Source organism: Bombina bombina, chromosome 8 (genome assembly GCF_027579735.1).
Source record: "Bombina bombina isolate aBomBom1 chromosome 8, aBomBom1.pri, whole genome shotgun sequence".
Lineage (NCBI taxonomy): Eukaryota > Metazoa > Chordata > Amphibia > Anura > Bombinatoridae > Bombina > Bombina bombina.
Window position 1 is genome coordinate 133,067,329 of NC_069506.1, and position 25,022 is coordinate 133,092,350.

The 25,022-nt window shown below is 36.7% G+C and overlaps 31 non-coding genes across 31 annotated transcripts; all 31 read right to left on the reverse strand.

Moving 5' to 3' along the window:
- Nucleotides 1-151: 151 nt before the first annotated feature.
- On the reverse strand, nucleotides 152-224 carry TRNAF-GAA (transfer RNA phenylalanine (anticodon GAA)). The gene has a single exon. It is a non-coding gene; the product is annotated as a tRNA-Phe (tRNA).
- A 282-nt stretch (nucleotides 225-506) lies between these two features.
- TRNAF-GAA (transfer RNA phenylalanine (anticodon GAA)) lies at nucleotides 507-579 on the reverse strand. The gene has a single exon. It is a non-coding gene; the product is annotated as a tRNA-Phe (tRNA).
- Nucleotides 580-1,113: 534 nt separating this feature from the next.
- TRNAF-GAA (transfer RNA phenylalanine (anticodon GAA)) lies at nucleotides 1,114-1,186 on the reverse strand. The gene has a single exon. It is a non-coding gene; the product is annotated as a tRNA-Phe (tRNA).
- A 282-nt stretch (nucleotides 1,187-1,468) lies between these two features.
- Nucleotides 1,469-1,541, reverse strand: TRNAF-GAA (transfer RNA phenylalanine (anticodon GAA)). Its single transcript has one exon. It is a non-coding gene; the product is annotated as a tRNA-Phe (tRNA).
- A 1,029-nt stretch (nucleotides 1,542-2,570) lies between these two features.
- TRNAF-GAA (transfer RNA phenylalanine (anticodon GAA)) lies at nucleotides 2,571-2,643 on the reverse strand. The gene has a single exon. It is a non-coding gene; the product is annotated as a tRNA-Phe (tRNA).
- Nucleotides 2,644-2,925: 282 nt separating this feature from the next.
- Nucleotides 2,926-2,998, reverse strand: TRNAF-GAA (transfer RNA phenylalanine (anticodon GAA)). The gene has a single exon. It is a non-coding gene; the product is annotated as a tRNA-Phe (tRNA).
- Nucleotides 2,999-5,429: 2,431 nt separating this feature from the next.
- Nucleotides 5,430-5,502, reverse strand: TRNAF-GAA (transfer RNA phenylalanine (anticodon GAA)). Its single transcript has one exon. It is a non-coding gene; the product is annotated as a tRNA-Phe (tRNA).
- A 273-nt stretch (nucleotides 5,503-5,775) lies between these two features.
- On the reverse strand, nucleotides 5,776-5,848 carry TRNAF-GAA (transfer RNA phenylalanine (anticodon GAA)). Its single transcript has one exon. It is a non-coding gene; the product is annotated as a tRNA-Phe (tRNA).
- A 513-nt stretch (nucleotides 5,849-6,361) lies between these two features.
- On the reverse strand, nucleotides 6,362-6,434 carry TRNAF-GAA (transfer RNA phenylalanine (anticodon GAA)). Its single transcript has one exon. It is a non-coding gene; the product is annotated as a tRNA-Phe (tRNA).
- Nucleotides 6,435-7,156: 722 nt separating this feature from the next.
- Nucleotides 7,157-7,229, reverse strand: TRNAF-GAA (transfer RNA phenylalanine (anticodon GAA)). The gene has a single exon. It is a non-coding gene; the product is annotated as a tRNA-Phe (tRNA).
- Nucleotides 7,230-8,473: 1,244 nt separating this feature from the next.
- Nucleotides 8,474-8,546, reverse strand: TRNAF-GAA (transfer RNA phenylalanine (anticodon GAA)). Its single transcript has one exon. It is a non-coding gene; the product is annotated as a tRNA-Phe (tRNA).
- A 282-nt stretch (nucleotides 8,547-8,828) lies between these two features.
- TRNAF-GAA (transfer RNA phenylalanine (anticodon GAA)) lies at nucleotides 8,829-8,901 on the reverse strand. The gene has a single exon. It is a non-coding gene; the product is annotated as a tRNA-Phe (tRNA).
- Nucleotides 8,902-10,115: 1,214 nt separating this feature from the next.
- Nucleotides 10,116-10,188, reverse strand: TRNAF-GAA (transfer RNA phenylalanine (anticodon GAA)). Its single transcript has one exon. It is a non-coding gene; the product is annotated as a tRNA-Phe (tRNA).
- A 277-nt stretch (nucleotides 10,189-10,465) lies between these two features.
- TRNAF-GAA (transfer RNA phenylalanine (anticodon GAA)) lies at nucleotides 10,466-10,538 on the reverse strand. Its single transcript has one exon. It is a non-coding gene; the product is annotated as a tRNA-Phe (tRNA).
- Nucleotides 10,539-12,039: 1,501 nt separating this feature from the next.
- TRNAF-GAA (transfer RNA phenylalanine (anticodon GAA)) lies at nucleotides 12,040-12,112 on the reverse strand. Its single transcript has one exon. It is a non-coding gene; the product is annotated as a tRNA-Phe (tRNA).
- A 282-nt stretch (nucleotides 12,113-12,394) lies between these two features.
- Nucleotides 12,395-12,467, reverse strand: TRNAF-GAA (transfer RNA phenylalanine (anticodon GAA)). The gene has a single exon. It is a non-coding gene; the product is annotated as a tRNA-Phe (tRNA).
- A 1,069-nt stretch (nucleotides 12,468-13,536) lies between these two features.
- TRNAF-GAA (transfer RNA phenylalanine (anticodon GAA)) lies at nucleotides 13,537-13,609 on the reverse strand. The gene has a single exon. It is a non-coding gene; the product is annotated as a tRNA-Phe (tRNA).
- A 1,069-nt stretch (nucleotides 13,610-14,678) lies between these two features.
- Nucleotides 14,679-14,751, reverse strand: TRNAF-GAA (transfer RNA phenylalanine (anticodon GAA)). The gene has a single exon. It is a non-coding gene; the product is annotated as a tRNA-Phe (tRNA).
- A 282-nt stretch (nucleotides 14,752-15,033) lies between these two features.
- TRNAF-GAA (transfer RNA phenylalanine (anticodon GAA)) lies at nucleotides 15,034-15,106 on the reverse strand. The gene has a single exon. It is a non-coding gene; the product is annotated as a tRNA-Phe (tRNA).
- A 573-nt stretch (nucleotides 15,107-15,679) lies between these two features.
- Nucleotides 15,680-15,752, reverse strand: TRNAF-GAA (transfer RNA phenylalanine (anticodon GAA)). The gene has a single exon. It is a non-coding gene; the product is annotated as a tRNA-Phe (tRNA).
- A 282-nt stretch (nucleotides 15,753-16,034) lies between these two features.
- TRNAF-GAA (transfer RNA phenylalanine (anticodon GAA)) lies at nucleotides 16,035-16,107 on the reverse strand. Its single transcript has one exon. It is a non-coding gene; the product is annotated as a tRNA-Phe (tRNA).
- A 1,502-nt stretch (nucleotides 16,108-17,609) lies between these two features.
- Nucleotides 17,610-17,682, reverse strand: TRNAF-GAA (transfer RNA phenylalanine (anticodon GAA)). The gene has a single exon. It is a non-coding gene; the product is annotated as a tRNA-Phe (tRNA).
- A 282-nt stretch (nucleotides 17,683-17,964) lies between these two features.
- TRNAF-GAA (transfer RNA phenylalanine (anticodon GAA)) lies at nucleotides 17,965-18,037 on the reverse strand. The gene has a single exon. It is a non-coding gene; the product is annotated as a tRNA-Phe (tRNA).
- A 510-nt stretch (nucleotides 18,038-18,547) lies between these two features.
- TRNAF-GAA (transfer RNA phenylalanine (anticodon GAA)) lies at nucleotides 18,548-18,625 on the reverse strand. Its single transcript has one exon. It is a non-coding gene; the product is annotated as a tRNA-Phe (tRNA).
- Nucleotides 18,626-18,907: 282 nt separating this feature from the next.
- On the reverse strand, nucleotides 18,908-18,980 carry TRNAF-GAA (transfer RNA phenylalanine (anticodon GAA)). Its single transcript has one exon. It is a non-coding gene; the product is annotated as a tRNA-Phe (tRNA).
- Nucleotides 18,981-20,482: 1,502 nt separating this feature from the next.
- TRNAF-GAA (transfer RNA phenylalanine (anticodon GAA)) lies at nucleotides 20,483-20,555 on the reverse strand. The gene has a single exon. It is a non-coding gene; the product is annotated as a tRNA-Phe (tRNA).
- Nucleotides 20,556-20,837: 282 nt separating this feature from the next.
- Nucleotides 20,838-20,910, reverse strand: TRNAF-GAA (transfer RNA phenylalanine (anticodon GAA)). Its single transcript has one exon. It is a non-coding gene; the product is annotated as a tRNA-Phe (tRNA).
- Nucleotides 20,911-22,412: 1,502 nt separating this feature from the next.
- On the reverse strand, nucleotides 22,413-22,485 carry TRNAF-GAA (transfer RNA phenylalanine (anticodon GAA)). The gene has a single exon. It is a non-coding gene; the product is annotated as a tRNA-Phe (tRNA).
- A 282-nt stretch (nucleotides 22,486-22,767) lies between these two features.
- Nucleotides 22,768-22,840, reverse strand: TRNAF-GAA (transfer RNA phenylalanine (anticodon GAA)). The gene has a single exon. It is a non-coding gene; the product is annotated as a tRNA-Phe (tRNA).
- A 511-nt stretch (nucleotides 22,841-23,351) lies between these two features.
- On the reverse strand, nucleotides 23,352-23,424 carry TRNAF-GAA (transfer RNA phenylalanine (anticodon GAA)). The gene has a single exon. It is a non-coding gene; the product is annotated as a tRNA-Phe (tRNA).
- An 818-nt stretch (nucleotides 23,425-24,242) lies between these two features.
- Nucleotides 24,243-24,315, reverse strand: TRNAF-GAA (transfer RNA phenylalanine (anticodon GAA)). The gene has a single exon. It is a non-coding gene; the product is annotated as a tRNA-Phe (tRNA).
- Nucleotides 24,316-25,022: the final 707 nt, after the last annotated feature.

The window sequence follows — 25,022 nt, forward strand, 5'->3', positions numbered from 1 at the left end:
ATTGCAAGGAGAAAAGTACTAGCAGTAATGGAAAAATGCCATTTGCGGAATGTATTCGGTGATTACACTTTATTTTCTAAAGTCTTGCTCTGAGGGGAAAAAAATTAAGCTACTTTGAAAGGAGTATTATATCTACTTAAAAAAAAGCCACTACCGAAACCCGGGATCAAACCAGGGACCTTTAGATCTTCAGTCTAAGGCTCTCTCAACTGAGCTATTTCGGCTATTTGCCCAGTGTATTTTAGTCTCTATTGAGAGACAATATTTTTACAAAACAGGAAATTCTGGATTCGACCTATTTTGCACATGTGATAAATCGGTAGTATGTTTCGTGCAAGGTACAGTGATTATTTTATTGTAAAATGTAAATGGGTAAAACCTTTTGTAGACATGTGCAGCAGTAAAGTACATGACAAGTGTTTCCATCCAACAGGGCTGAAACTAATGCTTATTTAATTAAGACATTGTCCAACTTGGAAAGAGAAGGCAGCCAAAGTTCAAGCCACTGCCGAAACCCGGGATCGAACCAGGGACCTTTAGATCTTCAGTCTAACGCTCTCCCAACTGAGCTATTTCGGCTATGTGCCCAGTTTTCTATAGTATCTAATTAGAGATGATATTTTTACAAAACAGGAAATTCTGGATTCACCTTATTTTGCACATGTGATAAATCGGTAATATGTTTCATGCAAGGTACAGTGATTATTGTATTGTAAAATGATTTTGAAATGTGAATGGGTAAAGCCTTTTGTAGACATGTGCGGCAGTAAAGTACATGACAAGTGTTTCCATCCGACAGGGCTGAAATGAATGCTTATTTAATTAAGAGATTGTCCAACTTGGAAACAGAAGGCATTCACAAACCATAACACTTTATTTGGAAGAGGAATATCAATTCTAGTGCTTTGGTTCCTATCATGAAAAAATAACTCTAGGAGAGGAGTTATTTTCCGTTCTTAGAAATTGCAAGGAGAAAAGTACTAGCAGTAATGGAAAATTGACATTTGCGGAATGTATTCGCCGATTACACTTTATTTTCTAAAGTCTTGCTCTGAGGGGAAAAAAATTAAGCTACTTTGAAAGGAGTATTATATCTACTTAAAACCAAGCCACTGCCAAAACCCGGGATCAAACCAGGGACCTTTAGATCTTCAGTCTAACGCTCTCCCAACTAAGCTATTTCGGCTATTTGCCCAGTGTATTTTAGTCTCTATTGAGAGACAATATTTTTACAAAACAGGAAATTCTGGATTCAACCTATTTTGCACATGTGATAAATCGGTAGTATGTTTTGTGCAAAGTACAGTGATTATTTTATTGTAAAATGTGAATGGGTAAAGCCTTTTGTAGACATGTGCAGCAGTAAAGTACATGACAAGTGTTTCCATCCAACAGGGCTGAAACTAATGCTTATTTAATTAAGACATTGTCCAACTTGGAAAGAGAAGGCATCCAAAGACCAAGCCACTGCCGAAACCCGGGATCGAACCAGGGACCTTTAGATCTTCAGTCTAACGCTCTCCCAACTGATTTATTTCGGCTATGTGCCCAGTTTTCTATAGTATCTAATTAGAGACGATATTTTTACAAAACAGGAAATTCCGGATTCACCCTATTTTGCACATGTGATAAATCGGTAATATGTTTCATGCAAGGTACAGTGATTATTGTATTGTAAAATGATTTTGAAATGTGAATGGGTAAAGCCTTTTGTAGACATGACAAGTGTTTCCATCTGACAGGGCTGAAAGTAATGCTTAATTAATTAAAGGGACAGTATACACTCATTTTCATATAACTGCATGTAATAGACACTACTATAAAGAATAAGATGTACAGATACTGATATAAAAATCCAGTATAAAACTGTTTAAGTAAACTACTAGCAGTAATGGAAAATTGCCATTTGCGGAATGTATTCGGCGATTACACTTTATGTTCTAAAGTCTTGCTCTGAGGGGAAAAAAATGAAGCAACTTTGAAAGGAGTATTATATCTACTTAAAACCAACCAACTGCCAAAACCCAGGATCGAACCAGGGACCTTTAGATCTTTAGTCTAATTCTCTCCCAAATGAAAATACTAAACAGGAATTTCTAGATTTGCACTATTTTCCACATGTGATAATTCGGTAGTATGTTTCGTGCAAGTTACAGTGATTATTGTATTGTAAAATGATTTTGAAATGTGAATGGGTAAAGCCTTTTGTAGACATGTGCGGCAGTAAAGTACATGACAAGTGTTTCCATCCGACAGGGCTGAAATTAATGCTTATTTAATTAAGACATTGTCCAATTTGGAAACAGAAGGCATTCACAAACCATAACACTTTATTTGGAAGAGGAATATCAATTCTAGTGCTTTGGTTCCTATCATGAAAAAATAACTCTAGGAGAGGAGTTATTTTCCGTTCTTAGAAATTGCAAGGAGAAAAGTACTAGCAGTAATGGAAAATTGCCATTTGCGGAATGTATTCGGCGATTACACTTTATTTTCTAAAGTCTTGCTCTGAGGGGAAAAAAATTAAGCTACTTTGAAAGGAGTATTATATCTACTTAAAACCAAGCCACTGCCGAAACCCGGGATCGAACCAGGGACCTTTAGATCTTCAGTCTAACGCTCTCCCAACTGAGCTATTTCGGATATTTGCCCAGTGCATTTTAGTCTCTATTGAGAGACAATATTTTTACAAAACAAGAAATTCTGGATTCGACCTATTTTGCATATGTCATAAATCGGTAGTATGTTTCGTGCAAGGTACAGTGATTATTTTATTGTAAAATGTGAATGGGTAAAGCCTTTTGTAGACATGTGCAGCAGTAAAGTACATGACAAGTGTTTCCATCCAACAGGGCTGAAACTAATGCTTATATAATTAAGACATTGTCCAACTTGGAAAGAGAAGGCATCCAAAGAGCAAGCCACTGCCGAAACCCGGGATCGAACCAGGGACCTTTAGATCTTCAGTCTAACACTCTCCCAACTGAGCTATTTCGGATATGTGCCCAGTTTTCTATAGTATCTAATTAGAGACGATATATTTACAAAACAGGAAATTCCGGATTCACCCTATTTTGCACATGTGATAAATCGGTAATATGTTTCATGCAAGGTACAGTGATTATTGTATTGTAAAATGATTTTGAAATGTGAATGGGTAAAGCCTTTTGTAGACATGACAAGTGTTTCCATCTGACAGGGCTGAAAGTAATGCTTAATTGATTAAAGGGACAGTATACACTCATTTTCATATAACTGCATGTAATAGACACTACTATAAAGAACTTAACTTAAAAACTTACTTAGAAGCTGTCAGTTTGGCTCTGTTGAAAATGCAGCTGGAAAGCCCACTGCAAGTGGCAAATAAAACACTCCCCCCTCCCCCTTCTTTTACATATGAAAAGACCCTTTCCACAAACAGGAGCAAGCTGGAGAAGGTAGCTGACAGTATTCACATAAAACTTTGGGGCTTGGTTAGGAGTCTGAAAAACAGAACAATGTTATTTAAAAATAAGCAAAACTATACATTTATTTTAAAAATAAAACTTTATGGGCTATATAAATAGATCATCTACAAAACATTTATGCAAATAAAAATTGAGTGTATAATGTCCCTTTAAGACATTGTCCAACTTGGAAAGAGAAGGCATCCCCAAACCATAGCACTTTATTTGGAAGAGGAATATCAATTCTAGTGCTTTGGTTCCTATCATGAAAAGACAACTCTAGGAGAGAAGTTATTTTCCTTTCTTAGAAATTGCAAGTAGTAAACTACTAGCAGTAATGGAAAATTGCCATTTGCGGAATGTATTCGGCGATTACACTTTATTTTCTAAAGTCTTGCTCTCAGGGGAAAAAAATGAAGCGACTTTGAAAGGAGTATTATATCTACTTAAAACCAACCAACTGCCAAAACCCAGGATCGAACCAGGGACCTTTAGATCTTTAGTCTAATGCTCTCTCAACTGAAAATACAAAGCAAGAAATTCTGGATTTGCACTATTTTGCACATGTGATAAACCGGTAGTATGTTTCGTGCAAGATACAGTGATTATTGTATTGTAAAATGATTTTGAAATGTGAATGGGTAAAGCCTTTTTTAGACATGACAAGTGTTTCCATCTGACAGGGCTGAAAGTAATGCTTAATTAATTAAAGGGACAGTATACACTCATTTTCATATAACTGCATGTAATAGGCACTACTATAAAGAATAAGATGCACAGATACTGATATAAAAATCCAGTATAAAACTGTTTAAAAACTTACTTAGAAGCTGTCAGTTTGGCTCTGTTGAAAATGCAGCTGGAAAGCCCACTGCAAGTGGCAAATAAGACACTCCCCCCTCCCCCTTCTTTTACATATGAAAAGACCCTTTCCACAAACAGGAGCAAGCTGGAGAAGGTAGCTGACAGTATTCACATAAAACTTTGGGGCTTGGTTAGGAGTCTGAAAATCAGAACAATGTTATTTAAAAATAAGCAAAACTATACATTTATTTTAAAAATAAAACTTTATGGGCTATATAAATAGATCATCTACAAAACATTTATGCAAAGAAAAATTGAGTGTATAATGTCCCTTTAAGACATTGTCCAACTTGGAAAGAGAAGGCATCCCCAAACCATAGCACTTTATTTGGAAGAGGTATATCAATTCTAGTGCTTCAGTTCCTATCATGAAAAGACAACTCTAGGAGAGGAGTTATTTTCCTTCCTAAGAAATTGCAAGGAGTAAACTACTAGCAGTAATGGAAAATTGCCATTTGCGGAATGTATTCGGCGATTACACTTTATTTTCTAAAGTCTTGCTCTGAGGGGAAAAAAATGAAGCGACTTTGAAAGGAGTATTATATCTACTTAAAACCAACCAACTGCCAAAACCCAGAGTCGAACCAGGGACCTTTAGATCTTTAGTCTAATGCTCTCCCAAATGAAAATACAAAGCAAGAAATTCGGGATTTGCACTATTTTGCACATGTGATAAATCGGTAGTATGTTTCGTGCAAGATACAGTGATTATTGTATTGTAAAATGATTTTGAAATGTGAATGGGTAAAGCCTTTTGTAGACATGTGCGGTAGTAAAGTACATGACAAGTGTTTACATCCGACAGGGCTGAAACTATTGCTTATTTAATTAAGACATTGTCCAACTTGGAAAGAGAAGGCATTTACAAACCATAGCACTTTATTTGGAAGAGGAATATCAATTCTAGTGCTTTGGTTCCTATCATGAAAAAATAACTCTAGGAGAGGAGTTATTTTCCGTTCTTAGAAATTGCAAGGAGAAAAGTACTAGCAGTAATGGAAAATTGCCATTTGCGGAATGTATTCGGCAATTACACTTTATTTTCTAAAGTCTTGCTCTGAGGGGAAAAAAATTAAGCTACTTTGAAAGGAGTATTATATCTACTTAAAACCAAGCCACTGCCGAAACCCGGGATTGAACCAGGGACCTTTAGATCTTCAGTCTAACGCTCTCCCAACTGAGCTATTTCGGCTATTTGCCCAGTGTATTTTAGTCTCTATTGAGAGACAATATTTTTACAAAACAGGAAATTCTGGATTGGCCCTATTTTGCACATGTGATAAATCGGTAGTATGTTTCGTGCAAGGTACAGTGATTATTTTATTGTAAAATGATTTTGAAATGTGAATGGGTAAGCCTTTTGAAGACATGACAAGTGTTTCCATCTGACAGGGCTGAAACTAATGCTTATTTAATTAAGACATTGTCCAACTTGGAAAGAGAAGGCAGCCAAAGACCAAGCCACTGCCGAAACCCGGGATCGAACCAGGAACCTTTAGATCTTCAGTCTAACGCTCTCCCAACTGAGCTATTTCGGCTATGTGCCCAGTTTTCTAGAGTATCTAATTAGAGATGATATTTTTACAAAACAGGAAATTCCGGATTCACCTTATTTTGCACATGTGATAAATTGGTAATATGTTTCATGCAAGGTACAGTGATTATTGTATTGTAAAATGATTTTGAAATGTGAATGGGTAAGCCTTTTGAAGACATGACAAGTGTTTCCATCTGACAGGGCTGAAAGTAATGCTTAATTAATTAAGGCATTGTCCAACTTGGAAAGAGAAGGCATCCCCAAACCATAGCACATTATTTGGAAGAGGAATTTAAATTCTAGTGCTTCGGTCCTATCATGAAAAAATAACTCTAGGAGAGGAGTTATTTTCCTTTCTTAGAAATTGCAAGGAGTAAACTACTAGCAGTAATGGAAAATTGCCATTTGCGGAATGTATTCGGCGATTACACTTTATTTTCTAAAGTCTTGCTCTGAGGGGAAAACAATTAAGCTACTTTGAAAGGAGTATTATATCTACTTAAAACCAAGCCACTGCCGAAACCCAGGATCGAACCAGGGACCTTTAGATCTTCAGTCTAACGCTCTCCCAACTGAGCTATTTCGGTTATTTGCCCAGTGTATTTTAGACTCTATTGAGAGACAATATTTTTACAAAACAGGAAATTCTGGATTCGACCTATTTTGCACATGTGATAAATCGGTAGTATGTTTCGTGCAAGGTACAGTGATTATTTTATTGTAAAATGTGAATGGGTAAAGCCTTTTGTAGACATGTGCAGCAGTAAAGTACATGACAAGTGTTTCCATCCAACAGGGCTGAAACTAATGCTTATTTAATTAAGACATTGTCCAACTTGGAAAGAGAAGGCATCCCCAAACCATAGCACATTATTTGGAAGAGGAATTTCAATTCTAGTGCTTCGGTCCTATCATGAAAAAATAACTCTAGGAGAGGAATTATTTTCCTTTCTTAGAAATTGCAAGGAGTAAACTACTAGCAGAAATGGAAAATTGCCATTTGCGGAATGTATTCGGCGATTACACTTTATTTTCTAGTGTATTTTAGTCTCTATTGAGAGACAATATTTTTACAAAACAGGAAATTCTGGATTCGACCTATTTTGCACATGTGATAAATCGGTAGTATGTTTCGTGCAAGGTACAGTGATTTTTTTATTGTAAAATGTGAATGGGTAAAGCCTTTTGTAGACATGTGCAGCAGTAAAGTACATGACAAGTGTTTTCATCCAACAGGGATGAAACTAATGCTTATTTAATTAAGACATTGTCCAACTTGGAAAGAGAAGGTATCCAAAGACCGAGCCACTGCCGAAACCCGGGATCGAACCAAGGACCTATAGATCTTCAGTCTAACGCTCTCCCAACTGAGCTATTTCGGCTACGTCCACAGCTTTCTATAGTATCTAATTAGAGACGATATTTTTACAAAACAGGAAATTCCGGATTCACCCTATTTTGCACATGTGATAAATCGGTAATATGTTTCATGCAAGGTACAGTGATTATTGTATTGTAAAATGATTTTGAAATGTGAATGGGTAAAGCCTTTTGTAGACATGACAAGTGTTTCCATCTGACAGGGCTGAAAGTAATGCTTAATTAATTAAAGGGACAGTATACACTCATTTTCATATAACTGCATGTAATAGACACTACTATAAAGAATAAGATGCACAGATACTGATATAAAAATCCAGTATAAAACTGGCTATTGGCTATATAAATAGATCATCTACAAAACATTTATGCAAAGAAAAATTGAGTGTATAATGTCCCTTTAAGACATTGTCCAACTTGGAAAGAGAAGGCATCCCCAAACCATAGCACTTTATTTGGAAGAGGAATATCAATTCTAGTGCTTCGGTTCCTATCATGAAAAGACAACTCTAGGAGAGGAGTTATTTTCCTTTCTTAGAAATTGCAAGGAGTAAACTACTAGCAGTAATGGAAAATTGCCATTTGCGGAATGTATTCGGCGATTACACTTTATTTTCTAAAGTCTTGCTCTGAGGGGAAAAAAATGAAGCGACTTTGAAAGGAGTATTATATCTACTTAAAACCAACCAACTGCCAAAACCCAGGATCGAACCAGGGACCTTTAGATCTTTAGTCTAATTCTCTCCCAAATGAAAATACAAAACAGGAAATTCTAGATTTGCACTATTTTGCACATGTGATAATTCAGTAGTATGTTTCGTGCAAGGTACAGTGATTATTGTATTGTAAAATGATTTTGAAATGTGAATGGGTAAAGCCTTTTGTAGACATGTGCGGCAGTAAAGTACATGACAAGTGTTTACATCCGACAGGGCTGAAACTAATGCTTATTTAATTAAGACATTGTCCAACTTGGAAAGAGAAGGCATTTACAAACCATAGCACTTTATTTGGAAGAGGAATATCAATTCTAGTGCTTTGGTTCCTATCATGAAAAAATAACTCTAGGAGAGGAGTTATTTTCCGTTCTTAGACATTGCAAGGAGAAAAGTACTAGCAGTAATGGAAAATTGCCATTTGTGGAATGTATTGTGCGGTTAGACTTTATTTTCTAAAGTCTTGCTCTGAGGGGAAAAAAATGAAGCTACTTTGAAAGGAGTATTATATCTACTTAAAACCAAGCCACTGCCGAAACCCGGGATCGAACCAGTGACCTTTAGATCTTCAGTCTAACGCTCTCCCAACTGAGCTATTTCGGCTATTTGCCTAGTGTATTTTAGTCTCTATTGAGAGACAATATTTTTACAAAACAGGAAATTCTGGATTCGACCTATTTTGCAAATGTGATAAATCGGTAGTATGTTTCGTGCAAGGTACAGTGATTATTTTATTGTAAAATGTGAATGGGTAAAGCCTTTTGTAGACATGTGCAGCAGTAAAGTACATGACAAGTGTTTTCATCCAACAGGGCTGAAACTAATGCTTATTTAATTAAGAAATTGTCCAACTTGGAAAGAGAAGGTATCCAAAGACCGAGCCACTGCTGAAACCCGGGATCGATCCAGGGACCTTTAGATCTTCAGTCTAACGCTCTCCCAACTGAGCTATTTCGGCTACGTACACAGCTTTCTATAGTATCTAATTAGAGACGATATTTTTACAAAACAGGAAATTCCGGATTCACCCTATTTTGCACATGTGATAAATCGGTAATATGTTTCATGCAAGGTACAGTGATTATTGTATTGTAAAATGATTTGGAAATGTGAATGGGTAAAGCCTTTTGTAGACATGACAAGTGTTTCCATCTGACAGGGCTGAAAGTAATGCTTAATTAATTAAAGGGACAGTATACACTCATTTTCATATAACTGCATGTAATAGACACTACTATAAAGAATAAGATGCACAGATACTGATATAAAAATCCAGTATAAAACTGGCTATTGGCTATATAAATAGATCATCTACAAAACATTTATGCAAAGAAAAATTGAGTGTATAATGTCCCTTTAAGACATTGTCCAACTTGGAAAGAGAAGGCATCCCCAAACCATAGCACTTTATTTGGAAGAGGAATATCAATTCTAGTGCTTCGGTTCCTATCATGAAAAGACAACTCTAGGAAAGGAGTTATTTTCCTTTCTTAGAAATTGCAAGGAGTAAACTACTAGCAGTAATGGAAAATTGCCATTTGCGGAATGTATTCGGCGATTACACTTTATTTTCTAAAGTCTTGCTCTGAGGGGAAAAAAATGAAGCGACTTTGAAAGGAGTATTATATCTACTTAAAACCAACCAACTGCCAAAACCAAAGATCGAACCAGGGACCTTTAGATCTTTAGTCTAATGCTCTCCCAAATGAAAATACAAAGCAAGAAATTCTGGATTTGCACTATTTTACAGAGATACAGTGATTATTGTATTGTAAAATGATTTTGAAATGTGAATGGGTAAAGCCTTTTGTAGACATGTGCGGCAGTAAAGTACATGACAAGTGTTTACATCCGACAGGGCTGAAACTAATGCTTATTTAATAAAGACATTGTCCAACTTGGAAAGAGAAGGCATTTACAAACCATAGCACTTTATTTGGAAGAGGAATATCAATTCTAGTGCTTTGGTTCCTATCATGAAAAAATAACTCTAGGAGAGGAGTTATTTTCCGTTCTTAGACATTGCAAGGAGAAAAGTACTAGCAGTAATGGAAAATTGCCATTTGTGGAATGTATTGTGCGGTTAGACTTTATTTTCTAAAGTCTTGCTCTGAGGGGAAAAAAATGAAGCTACTTTGAAAGGAGTATTATATCTACTTAAAACCAAGCCACTGCCGAAACCCGGGATCGAACCAGTGACCTTTAGATCTTCAGTCTAACGCTCTCCCAACTGAGCTATTTCGGCTATTTGCCTAGTGTATTTTAGTCTCTATTGAGAGACAATATTTTTACAAAACAGGAAATTCTGGATTCGACCTATTTTGCAAATAAATCGGTAGTATGTTTCGTACAAGGTACAGTGATTATTTTATTGTAAAATGTCAATGGGTAAAGCCTTTTGTAGACATGTGCAGCAGTAAAGTACATGACAAGTGTTTTCATCCAACAGGGCTGAAACTAATGCTTATTTAATTAAGAAATTGTCCAACTTGGAAAGAGAAGGTATCCAAAGACCGAGCCACTGCTGAAACCCGGGATCAAACCAGGGACCTTTAGATCTTCAGTCTAACGCTCTCCCAACTGAGCTATTTCGGCTACGTGCACAGCTTTCTATAGTATCTAATTAGAGACGATATTTTTACAAAACAGGAAATTCCGGATTCACCCTATTTTGCACATGTGATAAATCGGTAATATGTTTCATGCAAGGTACAGTGATTATTGTATTGTAAAATGATTTTGAAATGCGAATGGGTAAAGCCTTTTGTAGACATGACAAGTGTTTCCATCTGACAGGGCTGAAAGTAATGCTTAATTAATTAAAGGGACAGTATACACTCATTTTCATATAACTGCATGTAATAGACACTACTATAAAGAATAAGATGCACAGATACTGATATAAAAATCCAGTATAAAACTGTTTAAAAACTTACTTAGAAGCTGTCAGTTTGGCTCTGTTGAAAATGCAGCTGGAAAGCCCACTGCAAGTGGCAAATAAGACACTCCCCCCTCCCCCTTCTTTTACATATGAAAAGACCCTTTCCACAAACAGGAGCAAGCTGGAGAAGGTAGCTGACAGTATTCACATAAAACTTTGGGGCTTGGTTAGGAGTCTGAAAATCAGAACAATGTTATTTAAAAATAAGCAAAACTATACATTTATTTTAAAAATAAAACTTTATGGGCTATATAAATAGATCATCTACAAAACATTTATGCAAAGAAAAATTGAGTGTATAATGTCCCTTTAAGACATTGTCCAACTTGGAAAGAGAAGGCATCCCCAAACCATAGCACTTTATTTGGAAGAGGAATATCAATTCTAGTGCTTCGGTTCCTATCATGAAAAGACAACTCTAGGAGAGGAGTTATTTTCCTTTCTTAGAAATTGCAAGGAGTAAACTACTAGCAGTAATGGAAAATTGCCATTTGCGGAATGTATTCGGCGATTACACTTTATTTTCTAAAGTCTTGCTCTGAGGGGAAAAAAATGAAGCGACTTTGAAAGGAGTATTATACCTACTTAAAACCAACCAACTGCCAAAACCCAGGATCGAACCAGGGACCTTTAGATCTTTAGTCTAATGCTCTCCCAAATGAAAATACAAAGCAAGAAATTCTGGATTTGCACTATTTTGCACATGTGATAAATCGGTAGTATGTTTCGTGCAAGATACAGTGATTATTGTATTGTAAAATGATTTTGAAATGTGAATGGATAAAGCCTTTTGTAGACATGTGCGGCAGTAAAGTACATGACAAGTGTTTACATCCGACAGGGCTGAAACTAATGCTTATTTAATTAAGACATTGTCCAACTTGGAAAGAGAAGGCATTTACAAACCATAGCACTTTATTTGGAAGAGGAATATCAATTCTAGTGCTTTGGTTCCTATCATGAAAAAATAACTCTAGGAGAGGAGTTATTTTCCGTTCTTAGAAATTGCAAGGAGAAAAGTACTAGCAGTAATGGAAAATTGCCATTTGTGGAATGTATTGGGCGGTTAGACTTTATTTTCTAAAGTCTTGCTCTGAGGGGAAAAAAATGAAGCTACTTTGAAAGGAGTATTATATCTACTTAAAACCAAGCCACTGCCGAAACCCGGGATCGAACCAGGGACCTTTAGATCTTCAGTCTAACGCTCTCCCAACTGAGATATTTCGGCTATTTGCCCAGTGTATTTTAGTCTCTATTGAGAGACAATATTTTTAAAAAACAGGAAATTCTGGATTGGCCCTATTTTGCACATGTGATAAATGGGTAGTATGTTTTGTGCAAGGTACAGTGATTATTTTATCGTAAAATGTGAATGGGTAAAGCCTTTTGTAGACATGTGCAGCAGTAAAGTACGTGACAAGTGTTTCCATCCAACAGGGCTGAAACTAATGCTTATTTAATTAAGACATTGTCCAACTTGGAAAGAGAAGGCAGCCAAAGACCCAGCCACTTCCGAAACCCGGGATCGAACCAGGGACCTTTAGATCTTCAGTCTAACGCTCTCCCAACTGAGCTATTTCGGCTATGTGCCCAGTTTTCTAGAGTATCTAATTAGAGATGATATTTTTACAAAACAGGAAATTCCGGATTCACCTTATTTTGCACATGTGATAAATCGGTAATATGTTTCATGCAAGGTACAGTGATTATTGTATTGTAAAATGATTTTGAAATGTGAATGGGTAAAGCCTTTTGTAGACATGACAAGTGTTTCCATCAGACAGGGCTGAAAGTAATGCTTAATTAATTAAGACATTGTCCAATTTGGAAAGAGAAGGCATCCCCAAACCATAGCACATTATTTGGAAGAGGAATTTCAATTCTAGTGCTTCGGTCCTATCATGAAAAAATAACTCTAGGAGAGGAGTTATTTTCCTTTCTTAGAAATTGCAAGGAGTAAACTACTAGCAGTAATGGAAAATTGCCATTTACGGAATGTACTCGGCGATTACACTTTATTTTCTAAAGTCTTGCTCTGAGGGGAAAAAAATGAAGCAACTTTGAAAGGAGTATTATATCTACTTAAAACCAACCAACTGCCAAAACCCAGGATCGAACCAGGGACCTTTAGATCTTTAGTCTAATTCTCTCCCAAATGAAAATACAAAACAGGAATTTCTAGATTTGCACTATTTTGCACATGTGATAATTCGGTAGTATGTTTCGTGCAAGGTACAGTGATTATTGTATTGTAAAATGATTTTGAAATGTGAATGGGTAAAGCCTTTTGTAGACATGTGCGGCAGTTAAGTACATGACAAGTGTTTCCATCCGACAGGGCTGAAATGAATGCTTATTTAATTAAGACATTGTCCAACTTGGAAACAGAAGGCATTCACAAACCATAACACTTTATTTGGAAGAGGAATATCAATTCTAGTGCTTTGGTTCCTATCATGAAAAAATATCTCTAGGAGAGGAGTTATTTTCCGTTCTTAGAAATTGCAAGGAGAAAAGTACTAGCAGTAATGGAAAATTGCCATTTGCGGAATGTATTCGGCGATTACACTTTATTTTCTAAAGTCTTGCTCTGAGGGGAAAAAAATTAAGCTACTTTGAAAGGAGTATTATATCTACTTAAAACCAAGCCACTGCCGAAACCCGGGATCGAACCAAGGACCTTTAGATCTTCAGTCTAACGCTCTCCCAACTGAGCTATTTCGGCTATGTGACCAGTTTTCTAGAGTATCTAATTAGAGATGATATTTTTACAAAGCAGGAAATTCCGGATTCACCTTATTTTGCACATGTGATAAATCGGTAATATGTTTCATGCAAGGTACAGTGATTATTGTATTGTAAAATGATTTTGAAATGTGAATGGGTAAAGCCTTTTGTAGACATGACAAGTGTTTCCATCTGACAGGGCTGAAAGTAATGATTAATTAATTAAGACATTGTCCAATTTGGAAAGAGAAGGCATCCCCAAACTATAGCACATTTTTTGGAAGAGGAATTTCAATTCTAGTGCTTCGGTCCTATCATGAAAAAATAACTCTAGGAGAGGAGTTATTTTCCTTTCTTAGAAATTGCAAGGAGTAAACTACTAGCAGTAATGGAAAATTGCCATTTGCGGAATGTACTCGGCGATTACACTTTATTTTCTAAAGTCTTGCTCTGAGGGGAAAAAAATGAAGCAACTTTGAAAGGAGTATTATATCTACTTAAAACCAACCAACTGCCAAAACCCAGGATCGAACCAGGGACCTTTAGATCTTTAGTCTAATGCTCTCCTAAATGAAAATACAAAGCAAGAAATTCTGGATTTGCACTATTTTGCACATGTGATAAATCGGTAGTATGTTTCGTGCAAGATACAGTGATTATTGTATTGTAAAATGATTTTGAAATGTGAATGGGTAAAGCCTTTTGTAGACATGTGCGGCAGTAAAGTACATGACAAGTGTTTACATCCGACAGGGCTGAAACTAATGCTTATTTAATTAAGACATTGTCCAACTTGGAAAGAGAAGGCATTTACAAACCATAGCACTTTATTTGGAAGAGGAATATCAATTCTAGTGCTTTGGTTCCTATCATGAAAAAATAACTCTAGGAGAGGAGTTATTTTCCGTTCTTAGAAATTGCAAGGAGAAAAGTACTAGCAGTAATGGAAAATTGCCATTTGTGGAATGTATTGGGCGGTTAGAGTTTATTTTCTAAAGTCTTGCTCTGAGGGGAAAAAAATGAAGCTACTTTGAAAGGAGTATTATATCTACTTAAAACCAAGCCACTGCCGAAACCCGGGATCGAACCAGGGACCTTTAGATCTTCAGTCTAACGCTCTCCCAACTGAGCTATTTCGGCTATTTGCCCAGTGTATTTTAGTCTCTATTGAGAGACAATATTTTTACAAAACAGGAAATTCTGGATTGGCCCTATTTTGCACATGTGATAAATCGGTAGTATGTTTGGTGCAAGGTACAGTGATTATTTTATCGTAAAATGTGAATGGGTAAAGCCTTTTGTAGACATGTGCAGCAGTAATGTACATGACAAGTGTTTCTATCCAACAGGGCTGAAACTAATGCTTATTTAATTAAGACATTGTCCAACTTGGAAAGAGAAGGCAGCCAAAGACCAAGCCACTGCCGAAACCCGGGATCGAACCAGGGACCTTTAGATCTTCAGTCTAACGCTCTCCCAACTGAGCTATTTCGGCTATGTGCCCAGTTTTCTATAGTATCTAATTAGAGATGATATTTTTACAAAACAGGAAATTCCGGATTCACCTTATTTTGCACATGTGATAAATCGGTAATATGTTTCATGCAAGGTACAGTGATTATTGTATTGTAAAATGATTTTGAAATGTGAATGGGTAAAGCCTTTTGTAGACATGACAAGTGTTTCCATCAGACAGGGCTGAAAGTAATGCTTAATTAATTAAGACATTGTCCAATTTGGAAAGAGAAGGCATCCCCAAACCATAGCACATTATTTGGAAGAGGAATTTCAATTCTAGTGCTTCGGTCCTATCATGAAAAAATAATTCTAGGAGAGGAGTTATTTTCCTTTCTTAGAAATTGCAAGGAGTAAACTACTAGCAGTAATGGAAAATTGCCATTTGCGGAATGTATTCGGCGATTACACTTTATTTTCTAATAAAGCAATGGAAAATTGCCATTTGCGGAATGTATTCGGCGATTACACTTTATTTTCTAAAGTCTTGCTCTGAGGGGAAAAAATGAAGCTACTTTGAAAGGAGTATTATATCTACTTAAAACCAAGCCACTGCCGAAACCCGGGATCGAACCAGGGACCTTTAGATCTTCAGTCTAACGCTCTCCCAACTGAGCTATTTCGGCTATTTGCCCAGTGTATTTTAGTCTCTATTGAGAGACAATATTTTTACAAAACAGGAAATTCTGGATTCGACCTATTTTGCACATGTGATAAATCGGTAGTATGTTTCGTGCAAGGTACAGTGATTATTTTATTGTAAAATGTCAATGGGTAAAGCCTTTTGTAGACATGTGCAGCAGTAAAGTACATGACAAGTGTTTCCATCCAACAGGGCTGAAACTAATGCTTATTTAATTAAGACATTGTCCAACTTGGAAAGAGAAGGCATCCAAAGACCAAACCACTGCCGAAACCCGGGATCAAACCAGGGACCTTTAGATCTTCAGTCTAACGCTCTCCCAACTGAGCTATTTCGGCTATGTGCCCAGTTTTCTATAGTATCTAATTAGAGACAATATTTTTACAAAACAGGAAATTCCGGATTCACCCTATTTTGCACATGTGATAAATCGGTAATATGTTTCATGCAAGGTACAGTGATTATTGTATTGTAAAATGATTTTGAAATGTGACTGGGTAAAGCCTTTTGTAGACATGACAAGTGTTTCCATCTGACAGGGCTGAAAGTAATGCTTAATTAATTAAAGGGACAGTATACACTCATTTTCATATAACTGCATGTAATAGACACTACTATAAAGAATAAGATGCACAGATACTGATATAAAAATCCAGTATAAAACTGTTTAAAAACTTACTTAGAAGCTGTCAGTTTGGCTCTGTTGAAAATGCAGCTGGAAAGCCCACTGCAAGTGGCAAATAAGACACTCCCCCCTCCCCCTTCTTTTACATATGAAAAGACCCTTTCCACAAACAGGAGCAAGCTGGAGAAGGTAGCTGACAGTATTCACATAAAACTTTGGGGCTTGGTTAGGAGTCTGAAAATCAGAACAATGTTATTTAAAAATAAGCAAAACTATACATTTATTTTAAAAATAAAAACTTTATGGGCTATATAAATAGATCATCTACAAAACATTTATGCAAAGAAAAATTGAGTGTATAATGTCCCTTTAAGACATTGTCCAACTTGGAAAGAGAAGGCATCCCCAAACCATAGCACTTTATTTGGAAGAGGAATATCAATTCTAGTGCTTCGGTTCCTATCATGAAAAGACAACTCTAGGAGAGGAGTTATTTTCCTTTCTTAGAAATTGCAAGGAGTAAACTACTAGCAGTAATGGAAAATTGCCATTTGCGGAATGTATTCGGCGATTACACTTTATTTTCTAAAGTCTTGCTCTGAGGGGAAAAAAATAAAGCGACTTTGAAAGGAGTATTATATCTACTTAAAACCAACCAACTGCCAAAACCCAAGATCGAACCAGGGACCTTTAGATCTTTAGTCTAATGCTCTCCTAAATGAAAATACAAAGCAAGAAATTCTGGATTTGCACTATTTTGCACATGTGATAAATCGGTAGTATGTTTCGTGCAAGATACAGTGATTATTGTATTGTAAAATGATTTTGAAATGTGAATGGGTAAAGCCTTTTGTAGACATGTGCGGCAGTAAAGTACATGACAAGTGTTTACATCCGACAGGGCTGATACTAATGCTTATTTAATTAAGACATTGTCCAACTTGGAAAGAGAAGGCATTTACAAACCATAGCACTTTATTTGGAAGAGGAATATCAATTCTAGTGCTTTGGTTCCTATCATGAAAAAATAACTCTAGGAGAGGAGTTATTTTCCGTTCTTAGAAATTGCAAGGAGAAAAGTACTAGCAGTAATGGAAAATTGCCATTTGTGGAATGTATTGGGCGGTTAGAGTTTATTTTCTAAAGTCTTGCTCTGAGGGGAAAAAAATGAAGCTACTTTGAAAGGAGTATTATATCTACTTAAAACCAAGCCACTGCCGAAACCCGGGATCGAACCAGGGACCTTTAGATCTTCAGTCTAACGCTCTCCCAACTGAGCTATTTCGGCTATTTGCCCAGTGTATTTTAGTCTCTATTGAGAGACAATATTTTTACAAAACAGGAAATTCTGGATTGGCCCTATTTTGCACATGTGATAAATCGGTAGTATGTTTTGTGCAAGGTACAGTGATTATTTTATTGTAAAATGTGAATGGGTAAAGCCTTTTGTAGACATGTGCAGCAGTAATGTACATGACAAGTGTTTCTATCCAACAGGGCTGAAACTAATGCTTATTTAATTAAGACATTGTCCAACTTGGAAAGAGAAGGCAGCCAAAGACCAAGCCACTGCCGAAACCCGGGATCGAACCAGGGACCTTTAGATCTTCAGTCTAACGCTCTCCCAACTGAGCTATTTCGGCTATGTGCCCAGTTTTCTATAGTATCTAATTAGAGATGATATTTTTACAAAACAGGAAATTCCGGATTCACCTTATTTTGCACATGTGATAAATCGGTAATATGTTTCATGCAAGGTACAGTGATTATTGTATTGTAAAATGATTTTGAAATGTGAATGGGTAAAGCCTTTTGTAGACATGACAAGTGTTTCCATCAGACAGGGCTGAAAGTAATGCTTAATTAATTAAGACATTGTCCAATTTGGAAAGAGAAGGCATCCCCAAACCATAGCACATTATTTGGAAGAGGAATTTCAATTCTAGTGCTTCGGTCCTATCATGAAAAAATAACTCTAGGAGAGGAGTTATTTTCCTTTCTTAGAAATTGCAAGGAGTAAACTACTAGCAGTAATGGAAAATTGCCATTTGCGGAATGTATTCGGCGATTACACTTTATTTTCTAAAGTCTTGCTCTGAGGGGAAATGAAGCTACTTTGAAAGGAGTATTATATCTACTTAAAACCAAGCCACTGCCGAAACCCGGGATCGAACCAGGGACCTTTAGATCTTCAGTCTAACGCTACGCTCTCCCAACTGAGCTATTTCGGCTATTTGCCCAGTGTATTTTAGTCTCTATTGAGAGACAATATTTTTACAAAACAGGAAATTCTGGATTCGACCTATTTTGCACATGTGATAAATCGGTAGTATGTTTCGTGCAAGGTACAGTGATTATTTTATTGTAAAATGTCAATGGGTAAAGCCTTTTGTAGACATGTGCAGCAGTAAAGTACATGACAAGTGTTTCCATCCAACAGGGCTGAAACTAATGCTTATTTAATTAAGACATTGTCCAACTTGGAAAGAGAAGGCATCCAAAGACCAAACCACTGCCGAAACCCGGGATCAAACCAGGGACCTTTAGATCTTCAGTCTAACGCTCTCCCAACTGAGCTATTTCGGCTATGTGCCCAGTTTTCTATAGTATCTAATTAGAGACAATATTTTTACAAAACAGGAAATTCCGGATTCACCCTATTTTGCACATGTGATAAATCGGTAATATGTTTCATGCAAGGTACAGTGATTATTGTATTGTAAAATGATTTTGAAATGTGACTGGGTAAAGCCTTTTGTAGACATGACAAGTGTTTCCATCTGACAGGGCTGAAAGTAATGCTTAATTAATTAAAGGGACAGTATACACTCATTTTCATATAACTGCATGTAATAGACACTACTATAAAGAATAAGATGCACAGATACTGATATAAAAATCCAGTATAAAACTGTTTAAAAACTTACTTAGAAGCTGTCAGTTTGGCTCTGTTGAAAATGCAGCTGGAAAGCCCACTGCAAGTGGCAAATAAGACACTCCCCCCTCCCCCTTCTTTTACATATGAAAAGACCCTTTCCACAAACAGGAGCAAGCTGGAGAAGGTAGCTGACAGTATTCACATAAAACTTTGGGGCTTGGTTAGGAGTCTGAAAATCAGAACAATGTTATTTAAAAATAAGCAAAACTATACATTTATTTTAAAAATAAAAACTTTATGGGCTATATAAATAGATCATCTACAAAACATTTATGCAAAGAAAAATTGAGTGTATAATGTCCCTTTAAGACATTGTCCAACTTGGAAAGAGAAGGCATCCCCAAACCATAGCACTTTATTTGGAAGAGGAATATCAATTCTAGTGCTTCGGTTCCTATCATGAAAAGACAACTCTAGGAGAGGAGTTATTTTCCTTTCTTAGAAATTGCAAGGAGTAAACTACTAGCAGTAATGGAAAATTGCCATTTGCGGAATGTATTCGGCGATTACACTTTATTTTCTAAAGTCTTGCTCTGAGGGGAAAAAAATAAAGCGACTTTGAAAGGAGTATTATATCTACTTAAAACCAACCAACTGCCAAAACCCAAGATCGAACCAGGGACCTTTAGATCTTTAGTCTAATGCTCTCCTAAATGAAAATACAAAGCAAGAAATTCTGGATTTGCACTATTTTGCACATGTGATAAATCGGTAGTATGTTTCGTGCAAGATACAGTGATTATTGTATTGTAAAATGATTTTGAAATGTGAATGGGTAAAGCCTTTTGTAGACATGTGCGGCAGTAAAGTACATGACAAGTGTTTACATCCGACAGGGCTGAAACTAATGCTTATTTAATTAAGACATTGTCCAACTTGGAAAGAGAAGGCATTTACAAACCATAGCACTTTATTTGGAAGAGGAATATCAATTCTAGTGCTTTGGTTCCTATCATGAAAAAATAACTCTAGGAGAGGAGTTATTTTCCGTTCTTAGAAATTGCAAGGAGAAAAGTACTAGCAGTAATGGAAAATTGCCATTTGTGGAATGTATTGGGCGGTTAGAGTTTATTTTCTAAAGTCTTGCTCTGAGGGGAAAAAAATGAAGCTACTTTGAAAGGAGTATTATATCTACTTAAAACCAAGCCACTGCCGAAACCCGGGATCGAACCAGGGACCTTTAGATCTTCAGTCTAACGCTCTCCCAACTGAGCTATTTCGGCTATTTGCCCAGTGTATTTTAGTCTCTATTGAGAGACAATATTTTTACAAAACAGGAAATTCTGGATTCGACCTATTTTGCACATGTGATAAATCGGTAGTATGTTTCGTGCAAGGTACAGTGATTATTTTATTGTAAAATGTCAATGGGTAAAGCCTTTTGTAGACATGTGCAGCAGTAAAGTACATGACAAGTGTTTCCATCCAACAGGGCTGAAACTAATGCTTATTTAATTAAGACATTGTCCAACTTGGAAAGAGAAGGCATCCAAAGACCAAGCCACTGCCGAAACCCGGGATCGAACCAGGGACCTTTAGATCTTCAGTCTAACGCTCTCCCAACTGAGCTATTTCGGCTATGTGCCCAGTTTTCTATAGTATCTAATTAGAGACGATATTTTTACAAAACAGGAAATTCCGGATTCACCCTATTTTGCACATGTGATAAATCGGTAATATGTTTCATGCAAGGTACAGTGATTATTGTATTGTAAAATGATTTTGAAATGTGAATGGGTAAAGCCTTTTGTAGACATGACAAGTGTTTCCATCTGACAGGGCTGAAAGTAATGCTTAATTAATTAAAGGGACAGTATACACTCATTTTCATATAACTGCATGTAATAGACACTACTATAAAGAATAAGATGCACAGATACTGATATAAAAATCCAGTATAAAACTGTTTAAAAACTTACTTAGAAGCTGTCAGTTTGGCTCTGTTGAAAATGCAGCTGGAAAGCCCACTGCAAGTGGCAAATAAGACACTCCCCCCTCCCCCTTCTTTTACATATGAAAAGACCCTTTCCACAAACAGGAGCAAGCTGGAGAAGGTAGCTGACAGTATTCACATAAAACTTTGGGGCTTGGTTAGGAGTCTGAAAATCAGAACAATGTTATTTAAAAATAAGCAAAACTATACATTTATTTTAAAAATAAAAACTTTATGGGCTATATAAATAGATCATCTACAAAACATTTATGCAAAGAAAAATTGAGTGTATAATGTCCCTTTAAGACATTGTCCAACTTGGAAAGAGAAGGCATCCCCAAACCATAGCACTTTATTTGGAAGAGGAATATCAATTCTAGTGCTTCGGTTCCTATCATGAAAAGACAACTCTAGGAGAGGAGTTATTTTCCTTTCTTAGAAATTGCAAGGAGTAAACTACTAGCAGTAATGGAAAATTGCCATTTGCGGAATGTATTCGGCGATTACACTTTATTTTCTAAAGTCTTGCTCTGAGGGGAAAAAAATAAAGCGACTTTGAAAGGAGTATTATATCTACTTAAAACCAACCAACTGCCAAAACCCAAGATCGAACCAGGGACCTTTAGATCTTTAGTCTAATGCTCTCCTAAATGAAAATACAAAGCAAGAAATTCTGGATTTGCACTATTTTGCACATGTGATAAATCGGTAGAATGTTTCGTGCAAGATACAGTGATTATTGTATTGTAAAATGATTTTGAAATGTGAATGGGTAAAGCCTTTTGTAGACATGTGCGGCAGTAAAGTACATGACAAGTGTTTACATCCGACAGGGCTGATACTAATGCTTATTTAATTAAGACATTGTCCAACTTGGAAAGAGAAGGCATTTACAAACCATAGCACTTTATTTGGAAGAGGAATATCAATTCTAGTGCTTTGGTTCCTATCATGAAAAAATAACTCTAGGAGAGGAGTTATTTTCCGTTCTTAGAAATTGCAAGGAGAAAAGTACTAGCAGTAATGGAAAATTGCCATTTGTGGAATGTATTGGGCGGTTAGAGTTTATTTTCTAAAGTCTTGCTCTGAGGGGGAAAAAATGAAGCTACTTTGAAAGGAGTATTATATCTACTTAAAACCAAGCCACTGCCGAAACCCGGGATCGAACCAGGGACCTTTAGATCTTCAGTCTAACGCTCTCCCAACTGAGCTATTTCGGCTATTTGCCCAGTGTATTTTAGTCTCTATTGAGAGACAATATTTTTACAAAACAGGAAATTCTGGATTGGCCCTATTTTGCACATGTGATAAATCGGTAGTATGTTTGGTGCAAGGTACAGTGATTATTTTATCGTAAAATGTGAATGGGTAAAGCCTTTTGTAGACATGTGCAGCAGTAATGTACATGACAAGTGTTTCTATCCAACAGGGCTGAAACTAATGCTTATTTAATTAAGACATTGTCCAACTTGGAAAGAGAAGGCAGCCAAAGACCAAGCCACTGCCGAAACCCGGGATCGAACCAGGGACCTTTAGATCTTCAGTCTAACGCTCTCCCAACTGAGCTATTTCGGCTATGTGCCCAGTTTTCTATAGTATCTAATTAGAGATGATATTTTTACAAAACAGGAAATTCCGGATTCACCTTATTTTGCACATGTGATAAATCGGTAATATGTTTCATGCAAGGTACAGTGATTATTGTATTGTAAAATGATTTTGAAATGTGAATGGGTAAAGCCTTTTGTAGACATGACAAGTGTTTCCATCAGGGGCTGAAAGTAATGCTTAATTAATTAAGACATTGTCCAATTTGGAAAGAGAAGGCATCCCCAAACCATAGCACATTATTTGGAAGAGGAATTTCAATTCTAGTGCTTCGGTCCTATCATGAAAAAATAACTCTAGGAGAGGAGTTATTTTCCTTTCTTAGAAATTGCAAGGAGTAAACTACTAGCAGTAATGGAAAATTGCCATTTGCGGAATGTATTCGGCGATTACACTTTATTTTCTAAAGTCTTGCTCTGAGGGGAAAAAAATGAAGCTACTTTGAAAGGAGTATTATATCTACTTAAAACCAAGCCACTGCCGAAACCCGGGATCGAACCAGGGACCTTTAGATCTTCAGTCTAACGCTCTCCCAACTGAGCTATTTCGGCTATTTGCCCAGTGTATTTTAGTCTCTATTGAGAGACAATATTTTTACAAAACAGGAAATTCTGGATTCGACCTATTTTGCACATGTGATAAATCGGTAGTATGTTTCGTGCAAGGTACAGTGATTATTTTATTGTAAAATGTCAATGGGTAAAGCCTTTTGTAGACATGTGCAGCAGTAAAGTACATGACAAGTGTTTCCATCCAACAGGGCTGAAACTAATGCTTATTTAATTAAGACATTGTCCAACTTGGAAAGAGAAGGCATCCAAAGACCAAGTATACAAAAGTTCATTCCCCACTGCTGGGAAATGAAACAAACCCCTCTGTGGTATACCAGTGTGGATACTTCCTGACTTCTGTCAGCTCGTAGATGAGAATTCAAAAGGTACTTACCCCCCTCTTCACGGCTTGAACCCGGGATGGTGCCTGTACTTAGAGAGCCGTGAGTATATTCACTTTAGGCGCGCACCGGTCCATACACCACGCTTGGAGTCTCCACGCTCAACAAGCTGTTCCATCGGTCGCCGCCATCATGACTCACCCGGCTCACAGGTCTGACGTCACCGGAAGATGCCGACTCACGGGGGGTAAGGAATGTCCGATGCTTTGGTTCCGAACAACGGTCCTCACTCATCCACCTCATAAGTAACTTTTAGCTGGTCACTGGGTAGAGATTAGACTGCTGGCTCCAGGAGATCGGCTCATATCCAGGAAATTGAAAAAAAGTTCTGGAGTCGCAGAGTTGAAAACAAACTTTTTAGCTTTATTATCCATAAAACACAGGTACACAGGAATGCAGCCCTTCAGATAACATCACTGCCGAAACCCGGGATCAAACCAGGGACCTTTAGATCTTCAGTCTAACGCTCTCCCAACTGAGCTATTTCGGCTATGTGCCCAGTTTTCTATAGTATCTAATTAGAGACGATATTTTTACAAAACAGGAAATTCCGGATTCACCCTATTTTGCACATGTGATAAATCGGTAATATGTTTCATGCAAGGTACAGTGATTATTGTATTGTAAAATGATTTTGAAATGTGACTGGGTAAAGCCTTTTGTAGACATGACAAGTGTTTCCATCTGACAGGGCTGAAAGTAATGCTTAATTAATTAAAGGGACAGTATACACTCATTTTCATATAACTGCATGTAATAGACACTACTATAAAGAATAAGATGCACAGATACTGATATAAAAATCCAGTATAAAACTGTTTAAAAACTTACTTAGAAGCTGTCAGTTTGGCTCTGTTGAAAATGCAGCTGGAAAGCCCACTGCAAGTGGCAAATAAGACACTCCCCCCTCCCCTTTCTTTTACATATGAAAAGACCCTTTCCACAAACAGGAGCAAGCTGGAGAAGGTAGCTGACAGTATTCACATAAAACTTTGGGGCTTGGTTAGGAGTCTGAAAATCAGAACAATGTTATTTAAAAATAAGCAAAACTATACATTTATTTTAAAAATAAAAACTTTATGGGCTATATAAATAGATCATCTACAAAACATTTATGCAAAGAAAAATTGAGTGTATAATGTCCCTTTAAGACATTGTCCAACTTGGAAAGAGAAGGCATCCCCAAACCATAGCACT